At 31.8% G+C, this 15,361-nt stretch overlaps 1 protein-coding gene across 1 annotated transcript in view; it reads right to left on the reverse strand.

The window, feature by feature from the left end:
* Window positions 1-15,361, reverse strand: part of PCDH15 (protocadherin related 15) — a 1,316,677-nt gene that overhangs the window by 793,911 nt on the left and 507,405 nt on the right. Inside the window, exon 3 of the mRNA XM_088791982.1 lies at window positions 2,300-2,350. The gene's annotated coding sequence lies outside the window, so the exon portion shown is untranslated. The remainder of the gene's footprint in view (window positions 1-2,299; window positions 2,351-15,361) is intronic.

Raw genomic sequence — 15,361 nt, forward strand, 5'->3', positions numbered from 1 at the left:
TAAGAAGTAGTGAATGTCAAATATTCTAAAAATCTCTGTAAGCCTGCTGTAAGTACAAGCACTGATTAAAGAACTGAATACTCAATGTAACCATAGATTTCCTTTTCATTTATCTGCTTCTCAGAATACTAAGTATTTTCTTATCTCCATCACTTTCAGAAGTTCCCTTGCTATGTGCCTATCCATACATATTCATTTTGACAGCAGAATCAAGAATAAAAATTCAGATAAGAAAACTTGATGTGCATTGCCTCTATCTTTTTAAATATGGGACATACACAAAAATAGACATACAAAGACAGCCTCATAGAATGCACAGTAAAAACACGCACACACACTGTATCTTTATTTTTATCCTGATAAGAATAGAGCAACCATACACGCTGATTATTTGGGTTGTGGATATTCTTAATTCCCCTTACTTCTCCAAAAATTCAATAACAAAACAGCCCATCTATAAGAAATCCTAGATTTACTGACTAGGTGATTATACTTCTACAGATTATTTCTGCCCCACTGCCAGTGGGATACGGCAGTGGGAACATTGGTTCAAACAGACAGATAGACTTTTAAAGCCACAGCAGTTCTTGAGCCATCTGCATGAGCCTTCATGGCACACTCAAGTACCTCAAAGACAGGAGATGAGTTCTGTATTTGAGTAGATTCTTTTAACACTACTGAACTTTTGCAACTACTATTCTCTGAACATCTCAGAGAAGAGGGTTTTGTCACTTTGCATTCCCTGGTGCACTTCATCTGTCATAGACTAGTACAATCCCTTAAACATTTTAACTATATTATACCAACTAATAGAATTCCTAAAGAAGGCAAGACATTTCTTGTGGAAAATCTTTTGGTTAATTTGGGATTGTTTTACTGCAAGGTGCTTTTCTATTTACATCATTAATTACATCAAGGATTGAATGGATAATTAATTCTTACTGTTTTTAGGTATAATTTCACAGGGAAAGACAAGCTGAATATGTGTAGGTATTTTTTAGCCACAGTTACTCTACTGTAATTTTAAAATTTATATTACCCACAGTAATAAATTAATTAAAATATCTAAGGATATCAAAGGGTATTTTTAAAGAAACAAAAACAGTTAAATATAAATGCGAATCAGTTATTTGTCATTTAGCTTTGAAGTTTACTGTTCTGTATTCAATTAGAAATATGTATATAGAGCTATACTCATAAGGCATTCACATGTAATTCTGCCTCCTCCCAAAACTAGAGGAAAAACAGCTGAGAAATACAAGGCTCACAGATTCCAAATTCTTGCACTCAGCTGTTGAATTTTACAAACATTCTAGTGAAAATCTAAGAATAAAAATATGACTAAAGTAATGAACCTCAATAGTTGTTCCTTGATTTATTTTTTACACTAAGGAGTAATTAGCTTTCCTAGCAAAAAAGTAGCTTAACACTTTGAATTATTATATTGAAGTTTTATTTGTAATTTGAACCCCATGTCACTGCAATCAGACATTTCAAAAAAGTATTGTGTCCTGTCATTCAACATTTCTAAAAGACAGGGCCTAGAGGATTGGCATTTACTTTTGAAATTTCAACATCTCTGCCCTTCCTTCCTCCATCCTTCCTTTTAACAAGCACTCAGGCAAAAGTACACTCACGAGAGTCTCTTCAGACAGAAGCAGAGCTGCAATAAATGCATTTGCATATCAAAATGCTTTTGTTGTTCAATAAAAAAAAATTTCCCCCAGAATATATCAAGGAATAAACAATATTTCCACCATTAACTCATAGTCTTAGAAAATACATAAATTCAATTTAGCATCAGTCACTTTTTAGTGACTCAGTTAAATCATTATATATTAAGAATAAAGTGCTATGTGTTGTTGTTGTTGTTGTTTTAATGAAATCTTTCAGTCTTTTAATAGCACTCCACACTCAGATTTTAGATTTTATGTTTTTCCTCACATTGATAAATTCAAGTTTCCCATGGAACTTTTGTCTTTGTGGCTATTGGATTTGAACAACTGTTTCTACATGAGTTCCTTTCAATTAATCAGTTGCTACATCTCAGTTGCCTTTTGATATTTAACAAGAAAGTCTTTGTTGGATGGCAGAAAAACTATGTCTATATGAGTGGATTTTCAATAAAACAAAAGAATAGTCACAAAGGAATTGCCAACATATAGATGATGCTTGTAACTTGGATCCCAAAACCAACAATTTACTTATGATTTTATTTATGAGATACAACTCCTACTTACTAAACTATTGACATGAGGCCTTAAATATAAACTTCAATATAAAATAATATATACTATACCTTATTTGTAGGTCTTAAGTATAGTATTCAGAAACATGACAATGCAAATTCCTATAAATAGAAACAACAAATGAGTCAAATGCATTTCCAAATTTGAATCTGAGCAACAACTATGTAATTAAGGGAAAAGTATTGTTAACTACCAAATATGTCCTTATAACTTCTGTTACTGATATACTTTTTAATTGATTTACATGCTATTACAAAGAAACAAATATAACGTGTGTCTATACCATTAAAAAGTGTTATTTCTGATTAAATTTTGTAGTAACAAAACTGTCAGGTATTTTTAGGTCCAGATATTGAATAATTTTGGAAGCAGCTTTTTCAAATTTCACAAGAAATATGGGGATAACAGATAAGGAACATTGTGGTTAGGTTTGATAAACAAGATGTTTGAACTAAACTGAGCAATAAATATACTTAAATATATATATGCTAAATACATATACAATGGTTACACCTGAAGAATAAAACACTTTTAGATAAATGTTCTTCTTTCTATATGAAAACTCAATGTTTATTGATTTAAAACTGCAATAGTACATTTCACATTGCAATAATTTGGTCTTTTGGAGAACATTGAAATAAAGTTTTGGGCAAAATAATTGAAACAGTAATTTCTTTAGCAACTATCTTTCACATTTTGAAAAAAAGTAAAATTCATTGTGCTGGCTTTGAGAAAACATATGTTAGTTAATACGAGATCATATTAACAACATATTGCCTTTAAATTTTTCAGGTGTTTAGTTAGTTAGTTTGTTTGTTTGTTTGTTTTTGGCAACTCCTACCTCTTTCAGTAATTGAGGTGGTGGAAGTAAAATACCTAATTCAGTATTTAGAACATGACAAGCTCCTGATAAATATGAGAGCATTTTGCTTTTTAAATTATAGTTTAAAGATAAACATGTTATAGCTTTAATATATAAAAATATGTATTTGCAAATATAGATTTTATAAAAATATCCTTAGAATACAGTATAGTAAAATACACAGTATATAGTATATATTTCACACATAGATAATATTTAGTGTAAGATTCTACATCTAAAACTAATCATTCCTTTAATATAGCAAGTTTACTTTTCTAAAATGTAGAAATGGTACATTAAAACTGGATACAGATATACTTATATTAATCTTAATATTAATTGTTTTAACAGAAAAACAAAATCACATATAGTGAAATAAGAAGAGACACAATTACAGAAGTGGAAGACACAGGCACACAATCTTAGAAGCAGAAGGAAACTCAGAGACCATGGAAATTGAACCTCACATTTTTGGGGGTATAAAATGATGCCTTGAAAGGCAGTTGTCTCTTTAAGGTCATGTAGTACATTTGTAACACGACTAGAATTAGAACCCAACATAAATGAAATACTATCACATTAAAAAATATATATAAAAAGAATCTGAACTGTTTGACGTTCCTATAAATAATTCACTTTCTGGACTTAGAATATTTACCTGTGGAAATCAGATGAATATAAAGTGAATCTAAGTCATGTCCTAATGTTAAGACGATACAAAGATCTGAGAATAAAATCGTTTCCCCTTAAGATGTTTTAAAAATCTTTAATTTTTTAGCTTAATATTTTCTAATTTTATTATTTATCACAAGGATACAAAAAAGTCAATCTGTGATTCAAGGGAGCTGTCTTTGTTATTCTTCTACAACTAAGAGTAAGCAAAACAGGTGTAAATGTTTTAACATCTATCATGGGAATTGTTTTAGTTCATGACTGAAGACAAATTAGTATCTATTTATATTATTTTTGTAACTTTTTGTCAAATGAGTAACATATTTTTTCAAATATGTATTCTATTAGAAAATAGACAAATTTCAGTTTCTTTAAATATTTGCTGTGTTGTTGCTGCTAATTGTTTAAATATTTCACTTGTTCAGTTTTTTAATTTTTTTTTAGTTTATTGGGGTGACACTAGTTAGTAAAATTATATAGGTTTCAAGTGTATGGTTCCATAATACATCATGTATATATTGCATTGTATGTTCACACCAGAATCAGTTCTCCTTCCATCACAATATACTTGACCCTCTTTGCCCTGTTATCAATCACTCTGTAGCTTGTGTAACTGGCATTTTTCTAGGCACCTGGAATATATCAGTCGACATTTTTTTTTTAAATATAGTACTCTGGCAATTATAATATAGCAATAGACAGAAAATAAATAATACAAAAGAAACATAAAACAAATAAAATATATTTAATGTAGGCTGTGATAAGTTTTAAGGGTGAAAAATGGTCAGGGTAGGGAAAGGGAGTTGTGAGTCAGTAGGGTAGCAGCAGTTTGGGATATTGAATAGGGTAGAACAAAGGGAGGTTTGTGCACACTCTTAAGATAACTTTTGTCTATATTATCTAAAGTCAATGATAAAGTCTGTTAGCTTTTAGTTAACGTACTTTTTAAATAAGTGAAAAAAGTAAATAAGTAAACGTGTTTGAATTTCAAAAGGACAAAATTAACTTTGCTTTATTTCTTTTGCACAGAAAAACATTTTGGTAGTTCTTATTCTATAGACTTACTTCTTCAGGATTGCCTATGTCATTAAAAGCATTTATGTCACTTCATTAAAAACAAAAAAACAAAAAACCCACAAACACATCACCAACTTATATCCCCATCCAATTTAATAAAAAAGACATATGGAAATGGATAGAATGGCAACACTAAGTTGCTCTAAGTGTCAGGTTCATGGCTATAGGAACATGAAATAGAAGTTAACTTAAATTGGCTCAGTTCATGTCTCAGTCTTAATGTAGGAAATTCCTCTCACAAAACATTTAGCTTTCAAAATAACCAGGCTAAATGCCTTAAAGGCAATTTCCTTTAACTTGTAATGACAATTCAAATGGCATCAGTCACCACGTAACATTCTGATTCCTTTTGGAATTAATTGTTAAAAGATGCAGGGCTAGATTTTGGCATCCACTAACATATCGTTTGTGTTCTCGGCTTTGTGATTACAACCATCAACTAGATATTAAAATATAAGAAAGTGAGTATATCAAGGTTGAAGTTTTCTTGAATCATTTGGCAACTTTTTTATTGCAGAGCCTCAATATCCAGCATGAACTCTATGAAATAGCTCTAGGAATGCTTTCAAATCTAGATTTTGGTGCTTGTTAGACAGGAAATTTCATCATATAATGATAACACACTGAGATCTGACAATTACGTTCACAAACTCATCCTAGAAAAAGTGCTACATACCTCATTGCTGAATATCACTATCTATGGTCACCTTTGAAGTACTCCCCTTGAGAAGCTATGCACCGACACCAGTGCCTAGTCCACCATTCAAAGCAATTTTGGAACTCTTTTGCTGGAGTGGCCATCAGAACTGTTGTCTTATTACCCTTGATGTCCTGAATGTCATCAAAATGTCTTCCTTTCAATATTTCCTTTATCTTTGGGTAAAGAAATAAGTCATTGGGGGCCATATCAGGTGAGTAAGGAGGGAGGGTGTTCCAATACTGTTGTTTACTGACTAAAAACTCCCTCTCAGATGGTGTTGTGTGAGCTGGTGCTTTCTTGCGATGTAAGAACCATGAATTGCTGGCGAAAAGTTCAGGTTGTCTAACTTTCACGCAGCCTTTTCAGCACTTCCACATAGTAAACTTGGTTAACTGTTTGTTCAGTTGATACAAATTCATAATAAATAATCCCTGTGATATCAAAAAAGGTTAGCAACATCGTTGCAACAATTTCGTAGACTTAATTGTCAGACTTTGTACATGGCAATAATATGATTTATTCAAGAATATGGATTATAACAGTATTACTCATGTTTTAGCAATTAACACACACACACACATATACACACACACATATGTTTTACTATTTTGTGAGAATATAATCGTTGAGGTTTAATTCCATCCTTAAATGTCAGATTTTTCAATATCTAGTCATCACAAGTTATCTGGCAGCTATTTTGAATGAAGCAACTATTAAGCCCTTGCGATATTACTATTATGTCCAAAAAAAAAAAAAAAATTACCTTTTTTGTAACATATGTTCTGCTTGTTAATTATGTTGCCATTCTATTTCTTTCAATAAGATATTGATGCCTCAGTTTATCATTTTTATTGTGTGTGATATATGGCAAAGATGTACTTTTATACTTTAGAATTAAGAAACACAGAAGCAAATCAAAACTAGAAATGATTGCCCTTTGAGGCTTTTTCTCTTCTTTTTAACTTGAGCGTTGTAAATTTATTAGATTATATGCAGTGGAAGTTTATTTAATGTTTTTTTCTTAGTGATATGTTTAAATTTTAAATCCCACGTTTAAATCTTAAGTTGGAAAGAAACTCTTAAATAATTGATTCTGGTTTATTTATGTAAGTCTGTACTTTAGATAATGAATCCAATAGAATTTATGTTCTATATAAATATAACCAGAGAAAGGATAGTAAATTAAAACTTGTATCTTTGATTGTAACAGACCATCAAATAAATGATTTTTTTAAAAAATAATTGACAAAAATAAATTATTTTTATGTATATTCTAAATATGTCCCCTCTCATGTTAACTTGGTTCAGGTTTAAACATTATACATACATATATATATATCTTTATATTTATATTTGTATTTATTTATATGTATATATAGAGAGAGATTAAATTAAATATATATGTACTTAGATATATATATATATATATATATATATATATATATATATATATGCATACATATATATATTTAAATCTCGGGTTGAAATAAAATCTACATAATAAGGTGGTAAAACAGTTTCATAACTATTCCAACTATAGCCTCTATTAAGCAGTATTTACAATTATATATCTATATAACAACATAATGGATAAGTCATCAAAACATGGGTTCTTTGTATTACCCTACCATCAAAGTGGACCATGCCACTTAGATCCCATAAAATAAGGAAAACACAAAAATAAACTACCAATTAGGCAAATGAAAAAGAACAATTAAATTATTTTCTGGAGGTCCTCAAATTTCATTACATCACTATAGCCACACCTCACTTTGTTAGCTCTGATAAATTTCTAAGTGCTATTTTGAGTATTGTGGCTCATTAGAAGAGCAAGATAAAAAGTATGGAGACAAGGCATGAGGGTAGGTAAAAAGAAAACTATACTAAAAGGATTTCACAAAATATAGGAGAAGTAAATTTATTTTTCTAAAATAGCTTTTCCTTATTGGCCGTCTATTGCATACTAGACACTTACTCATTACCTATTTTAGTTTCTGCCTCACAACTACACCAAGAAACAAATTGTTATCACCCTTTCTAAATCATTTAAGTAAATAAATGCTCAGAGAAGTTGTTCAAGTTCCACAGTTAGTAAATACATAGCAGAATCAAGATTTGGCCTCAAAATCCAGGTTTCTTTTCTTTCTCTCTGTTGTACAGTGTCATGTTATAAAGCTTTTGACACACTGAAATAAAAAAATATATATATTAAAAGCATCTCTCTTTTATTTCCCACAAACGAGGATTAAACAAAAAGTTACTATCAAAAGTTGGACCCAGGCTTTAATCCCTTAAATTATTTTGGCCATTATTTTACCATCATAAACACATGCAAGCAATGTTGTAATCCTTTCACCAAGATGCATGAATCCTAGCTTACCAAATGAATTCAGTTGAGAAATTATGACAGGAACACAGCCAGTGCATTTTTCCGAAGCTGTCAAAGCAAGAAAATTATACATTTATAAATTCTTCCAAATCATCCTTCATTTCTAATGCAACATGTTTATTATTGGATTTTTGGATCTTTTCTGAAGCTTTGCAATGGTGCAATGTCAGATTACTTGCAAACAGAAGAAACGCCAGGTTTTAAGGCTGTTATAGTAAGTCTGAGAAGGCTAGGCTTTTCAAAGAAACTAGGTCATGAAAGAGTATTGCTCTAATCCTTAGAAAGCTGGATAGAGTTGTCTCTCTAACATGAATATGAGGCTTAATTCTCCCCCATGGGAAAGAATAGGAGTAAAGATCTCGGGCTCATTCAAGATGTTCTGTCAAAACTATGTTGCATGTGTATCATGAATACAGAATTTGCTCCAGGTAAATATTTAATTTTGAATATAATAAACCATGTTTAATGCAGCAGATTAACAGATTTACTTTCTAAATATGCTCAAATTAAGCTGATTTGGTTAATCCCATTCAGTCTTACATGTGGTAACAGTGCACAATTGGAAGGTTTACACAGAGGGAAGTCTCAAACAAAGACAAAAGAATAAGAGGCAAAATCCTTTCATTCACCCCAAGGTCAAAGTAAATTTCCTACCACCCTTAAACTGCCAAAGAACTAAATCTGATATTCCCAAAGGGGAGTGAACTCAAAAACTGGTGGTTCAGGAATTCCCCGTGTAGCAAAGATAATCTAATGGCAGATTTGTATTTAAATAGCGCTAGAATATTACCCACATCCTCGAAAGTCTGCACCAAGATTATCAAAAGTGGAGGACCTACGTGTCTATTCTTTGGAAGTGCTCTTTAAAACACAACCCTGACTAGAGGGGGCAGATATTAATTGGATCATTTTAGTTTCCTTTCTACTTTAATTTCAACTGCAACAATTAAAATTTACTTCCATTCCAAAATAGCTAGTAATTTTATCAAGCTCAAGTTAAATAAGTAAATACATACTTATAGAAATGCATACATGTAAGACAGAGATAAACGATTTCAAGCATTATTTTGTGTGGTTGTTTTCCTTTTTCAATTTCAGAACTAAGACTTCAAGATTTGTGTGAAAATCTCAAACAATAATGCATGTAAAATACTTAGCACAGTACTAGGCCCTTAACTAGTTCTTAAAGATAGTCTTCCTCCATTATCCCGTTGTCAATATGCTTGGAAAATAACCTGAAGGAGAATTAAAGTCTAAATATTTTTTTTCAGAAATACAGTAGAAAGGGAGCATCGATTTATAAAGGTTTACTCTGATATATTATGAGACTGTAAGTATATAATAATTGATGATTTTACATAGAATATTATCAGATACTTTTTTCTTCTGTCATAAGAACATTCCCCTACATCATATGATTAGAAATAATTCATTATTTTTTCTGAAAAATGTTTAAAATGACACCATTAATCTCTCTACCTCTGAAGCAGCATAGACTATAGCTTACACTGCCAGGAAAGCAGGTAGTACATTACAGAAATGTCTATTGCTTCATAAGATTCTTAGATCTTAAGGTGCAGAGAACATGCCCTAATGATCACTGTCTCCCCAGAACCTGGCACATCATCTGGAAAATAGCAAGTATTCAATAAATGTGGGTACACTTGTACTATATAGGCCACAAACCTAATGGATCCAAGGAGGACCATGCATGGGGTCTTTCATGTTCTGTTTTTTGTAGGTACACTACCACTCAGCATTCTTTCTTCCTGGCAAAGTCATAGAGAGAAGAGAAGCAATGTCTCCTTTCTGTGAGTATGCATTGGTATATCAATGGCTACTCAATTACAACTCAACTCATATTTTTCTTTGTGGAAAATAGGATATAATTACCAAGCAAAAAGCCAAATTTGATTAGAATAATTATTATATAAGATGCTAAATATATTCCAAACATAGTCTAAGTATGTTTCCAAAAGAATAATTCTGGAAATCTCAGATTTTCACTGTATATACATGTCTTTCTTCCTTTGCTTTTATTCCAAAATATACTGAGAAGAACATGAATAAGAAAGCAATCCTTCCTCCACACACACTAACCACCCCTTCCAAACATTTTTCAGCATTTCCACTTTTGACAGTTACTTCTACAATACATTGTCATGTGATAAACAATTCATGGAAACAACCAAAATGTCCATCAATAGACCACTGAATAAAAAAATTGTGGTAAATTTTACAATGGAGTATTATTTGGCAGAGAGAGAGAGAGAGAGAGAGAGAGAGAGAGAGAGAGAGAGAGAGAGAGAGAGAGAGAGAATTAAAGTGAATTAAGTCAGACTGAGAAAGACAAATACCATATGATTTCACTTATATGTGGAATCTAAAGAACAGAATAAATGAGCAAACAAAACAGAAAAATACTCAGAGATATAGAGAACAAACTGATAGTTGCTAGATGGGAAGAGAGTTGAGGGATGGGTGAGAAAGGCGAAGGGATTAGGAAGTACAAATTGGTAATCATAATAAGTCACGGGTTGTGAAATACAGTATGAGGAATATAGTCAATGATGTTCTAAAGATTATGTAGGGTGCCAGATGGGTACTGGACTTACGGGGGGTAGATCAATTCACGCACTATATAAATGCCTAGCTACTGTGTTGTACACTAATATAAAATAACATTGAATGTCAAGTATAATTTATATATATATATATATATATATATATATATATATATATATATATATATATATATATATATATATGTAAATAGTAGTACCTCGGTTTTTGAAAGTCTCTGTTCAGACGAACAATTTGGTTTATGAACGCTGTAAACCCAGAAGTAAATGCTTTGGTTTTCGAACACGACTCAGAAATCAAAAGTGTCACACATCTTCCACTGAGTGCAAAATCCTGAGGCTTAGCTGTCGGCTGTTTTCGAATGTTTCCAAACTCGTGGATGACGTTTGAAAATCGAGGCACCACTGTATAATCACAGATGTAAAGTACAGCATAGGGAATATAGTCAATGGTATTGTAACAGTTATATACGATGTCAGAGGAGTAGTAGACTTGGTGGGGTTATTACTTTGTGAGAGGTGTAAATGTCTAATCCTTACGTTTTTGTACACCTGAAATGAATAAAAATAAAAATAAAATAAAATAAAGACTTCCAACATTGAACTCAGTCTTTTTCCCAAATTTCATCGGTGTTTTTATTACCTGTCTATTGGTCTCTGCCTTTTGGTTCACATAATCCCTCAACGTCATTTTGGTTATTACTATTATTATTGTTAATTGCCCCTGGGAATACCTGCTTCTGTGGAGTTGGTGCTCTCCAAGAAAATATAATTTTTATTTGTTTATTTTTAAGGAGGGCTCAGTTCAAAGTGGCCCATGCGGGGATCAAACCGGCAACCTTAGTGTTAGTAGCAACATGCTCTAACCAACTGAGATAACCAGCCGCCCCATTGTATGTTTTCTTGGAAGAAGTGTCTGTTTAGGTCCTCTACCCATTTTTAAATTTGATTGTTTGTTATTTTGTTTTTAAGTTGTATGAGTTCTTTATATATTTTGGTTATTAGCTCTTTATTGGAGGTGTTGTTTGCAAAACAGACACACAGACCAATGGAATAGAATTGAGAACCAAGAAATAAACCAACATATATGTGGGCAGATAATTTTCAACAAAGGGGCCAAAAGCAAATAATGGAGAAAAGACAGCCTCTTCAATAAATTTGCAGGGATAATTGGAAAGCTGTGTGCATAAAAATGAAACTAGGCTGTTACTTGTCACCATATACCAAAATTAACTCATAATGGATCAAAAACCTAAATATAAGACCTGAAACAATGTATTACATAGAAGAAAACATAGGTACTAAACTTACAGACCGTGGTTCAGAGAACATTTTATGAATTTGACATCAAAGGCAAGGGAAGTAAAAGCAAAAATACGTGAATGGGACTATATCATCCTAAAAAGCTTCTGCACAGCAGAAGAAACTGTCAGCAAAACAAACAGACAACCAATTGAATGAGAGATTTGCAAATTTCTTTTTGTTTTTATCCAGGACTGTTTTATTTTTTATTTTTTTCACAATATAGTGAGTGCCATTGCACAGAAACAAAATTTTAAGGGGTTCCATCCTAATGTGTTTAAACACTGTAGCAGAAATGTTGTGTTATTTAAAAATGCTATCAATGATATAAAAGTTGAGTTATGTTGTACATCTTAAATTTACACAATGCTGTATGTCAATAATATCCCAATAACTAAGGAGGAAAGATAAGAATTAAAATCTAGTAGGCTTATAAAACCAAAAGAACAAAATATGTCATGTCAAGATTGGAGCCTGACACAAAAAATCAAATAAGTAATATGGTTCTGTCTTTCTTTGAAGTTTCTATATTTTGCTCATTGTCTACATTTTATGTTAATTTTGATTTTAAAACTATTGCATTAATGTGTTATTTTTTTTTAAAGTTGAGTTATATAGTTTTATACAGGGACATTTTTATACACATGTTATCAATAAAAAGATAATTGCTGCTTACCAAAGCCAACATACTCAATTCAATAAGTTTCAAGATACAGAAAAATGCTTGCTCATAGTTATCGTAAAAACTAAAAGTGTCCCCTTTGAGGAAATTAAAGCTTTTAGATGGTTTTCTAATACATTGAGAATGGAGTTGGGGTGAATTTCTATGTGTGTAAACTTAAAAATCTAATTCTATCTAGCATCTATCCTACCTGTCTGCACACTATCTCCTTCCCATTATTTGAATAAATTGAGTTCTTAACTTCCTGACATTAGGCAACATTTGAAATTGAACTCTGCTATGTGTTCTGAGTTTTACTTTGGTGACTTTCACTTTGGTTTGGCCCTGTGATGTGTCTATGTGCATGTGTGAGAGAGGGAGAGGAAAGAAGGGAGGGAGGGAGGGATGGCAAGAGGAAGAGAGGGAAGGAGGAAGAAAAGAACCAAAGAAGGAAGGAAGGAAGGAAGGAAGGAAGGAAGGAAGGAAGGAAGGAAGGAAGGAAGGAAGGAAGGACCTCAATAAAGAATGTAGGCCAACTGAGTAGAAATGTTGACAAAACACATCCATCCTATTTTTTATATTCTCCCCAATATACAGAGAGTTTATCAGTTTACGATTAAGAATGATCTTAGTTGTAACCATCACTAGAAAATCCTATTATCTAATTAGCATTTGGAAAAAAAGTTATGGCAGTTAAAGATCCATATAATTAGTCTAGAAAGGCAAATGCTGTACAAGGGATGAGATTTATTATAGACCCTGCCTTAATTTTGTCTAATGAATTCTTCTTATAATTATCCTATGCATTTCATCATCCTTAAACAGACTGTCTCAATAAGACAACTCTATAATCACATCGCTCAGGGGTAGAATTGCAAGTTATGGGAAACAGAAGATGTGTATACCCATTGTTGCAATAGCTTCATATTCAATTACCAGAAATTAATGGAGAAAACTGAGGAGGTGGGAGCCTCATGCTGTTCACAACAGCCATGAATTAGGCAGTGAAAATAAAATTTATTAAACAACACATGATCAATGTCAACTCTCTAAAGCACTTTTATCATCTTTCTTCCATTAATCACAGTGAAGAGCATATTCAAAAGATCTGGAGCATTCCATCTATCTAAGAAGCCCTCTAAAATATTAAGTATAATATTTGCTTTACATAAAAAACATGTTCAAATTTGAATCTGTTCCACAGTGATAGGCCAATTCAAAGGCACCTTTGAGACATCCAACAATATAAGTAATTACAAAAAATTAACTTACAACACTGTAGTTAATATTTTTGATGTTAAAACTGTTCTTGAAGATTATGACCTGTTTTCCAAACTCAACTATTTTACTACCTAGGTTTATAAATATTGGTGAATCACCATTTATGTTCTCTGAGACTAGTTACATATAAGACTAGAGAGTTTTCAGTCTTTTTTGATTTGCTAATATGACTGATGATTAAAGCATTAGGAATACATAGGTTAGTAGATAGAATAATGTGAAAATTCATGACAGGTGTTTCCAAATATCGAAGATATCATCAAAAAGATCTACTTTGTGTCACACTACTGGAGAAAATTACATATTATGCAGTATATTAGAGCTAACTATAAGGAAGAAAACAAAATAAGACATGCTCTACAATAGAATTGTCTGCCTTCTGAAGCTGTAAGGTACTGATCTAACCTCTATTTCAGGCATTAATGAGGTAAATACATGTAAGAAAAAAACATTTACAATTGTATGGTATAAAAGAGTCCATGAGATTGAACAGAGCTTCCACAGATGTGGATCTTAGGCAAACTTTAAAGTTTTTCTTCTGAGGAAAGTGCGAAAATCATGCATTCATTAACTAAATCATAGATTACATATAAAATGAGATTTCATAGTGTGAAGTAGAGGACTCTGGAAAAGTGCATCTTTACTGAGATGTTGGTAGGTGATATTGCTGCAGTTCGTCTGAGATTTCATTTTCAGAAACGCAGGCCTGTGTGAAATAGTGATCCAGTGAAGTCTAACAATCTTGTTTTATTCAAGCGTCTACGTAAAGTATAAACACTGGTAGAAGATTTTATAAAGAAAGTGTGTAATTTGAACAAGTTTTAAAAATCATGTGTATATTAAAGACAAGCTTCTTCAAAAAGCAACAGGAAAATTTCCTCTTTAAGCTAAAATTATCTACATTATCAATATTTCTAGCCCATCTTGAAACACTAAATCATTATTCAAGGTGCTAGAATTTGTATTTATTCAATACTTTGAGACTTCCAAATTTTCGGTCACTTTATCTAAAAATATATATTCTCTACCCAAAAGTGAACTTGTACAATCACTAAACAATTCTGCCTCTATGAATTTCCTCTTTAATGCATATTTGGTGACCATAGCAAAAGTCAACTTCTAGTTCAAATATGGATAGAGTGTAATAACTTGCTCCAGCTGATGTCTATATAAACATCCATATTTACAAAATCTGTCATTTGCCTTAAGTGAATAACAAGTTTAATAGGGTGATTTGTTAAAAAAAAAAGAAAGCTGAAAATGAATATGTCTTTTTTTGAAGCGGTGGCACTGATTTATGAGGAAGAACAAATCGTACTTTTTCCCATCATCTTCCTTCTGAGGAACAGAAGCCATTGTTATGTATCTTAAGATCTGAGATCACCTTACATATCATTTATATGTCATATCTCCTCCAAATATGCTATTGATTTTTTTTAAGTCCATTAACAGGGATCAAACTGGTTTTTGCCAGTACAAAGAAAATGAACACTTGTCATTTGAGTTGAATAGAGACTGCCATGACCCCTGATTTATGCTATTTCATGAAACTGGGAAGGGGGTGATTCGATTTTTCTCAAGTGACG

The sequence above is a fragment of the Rhinolophus sinicus genome, chromosome 15 (genome assembly GCF_057876585.1).
Source record: "Rhinolophus sinicus isolate RSI-liver-muscle chromosome 15, RSI-T2T, whole genome shotgun sequence".
Lineage (NCBI taxonomy): Eukaryota > Metazoa > Chordata > Mammalia > Chiroptera > Rhinolophidae > Rhinolophus > Rhinolophus sinicus.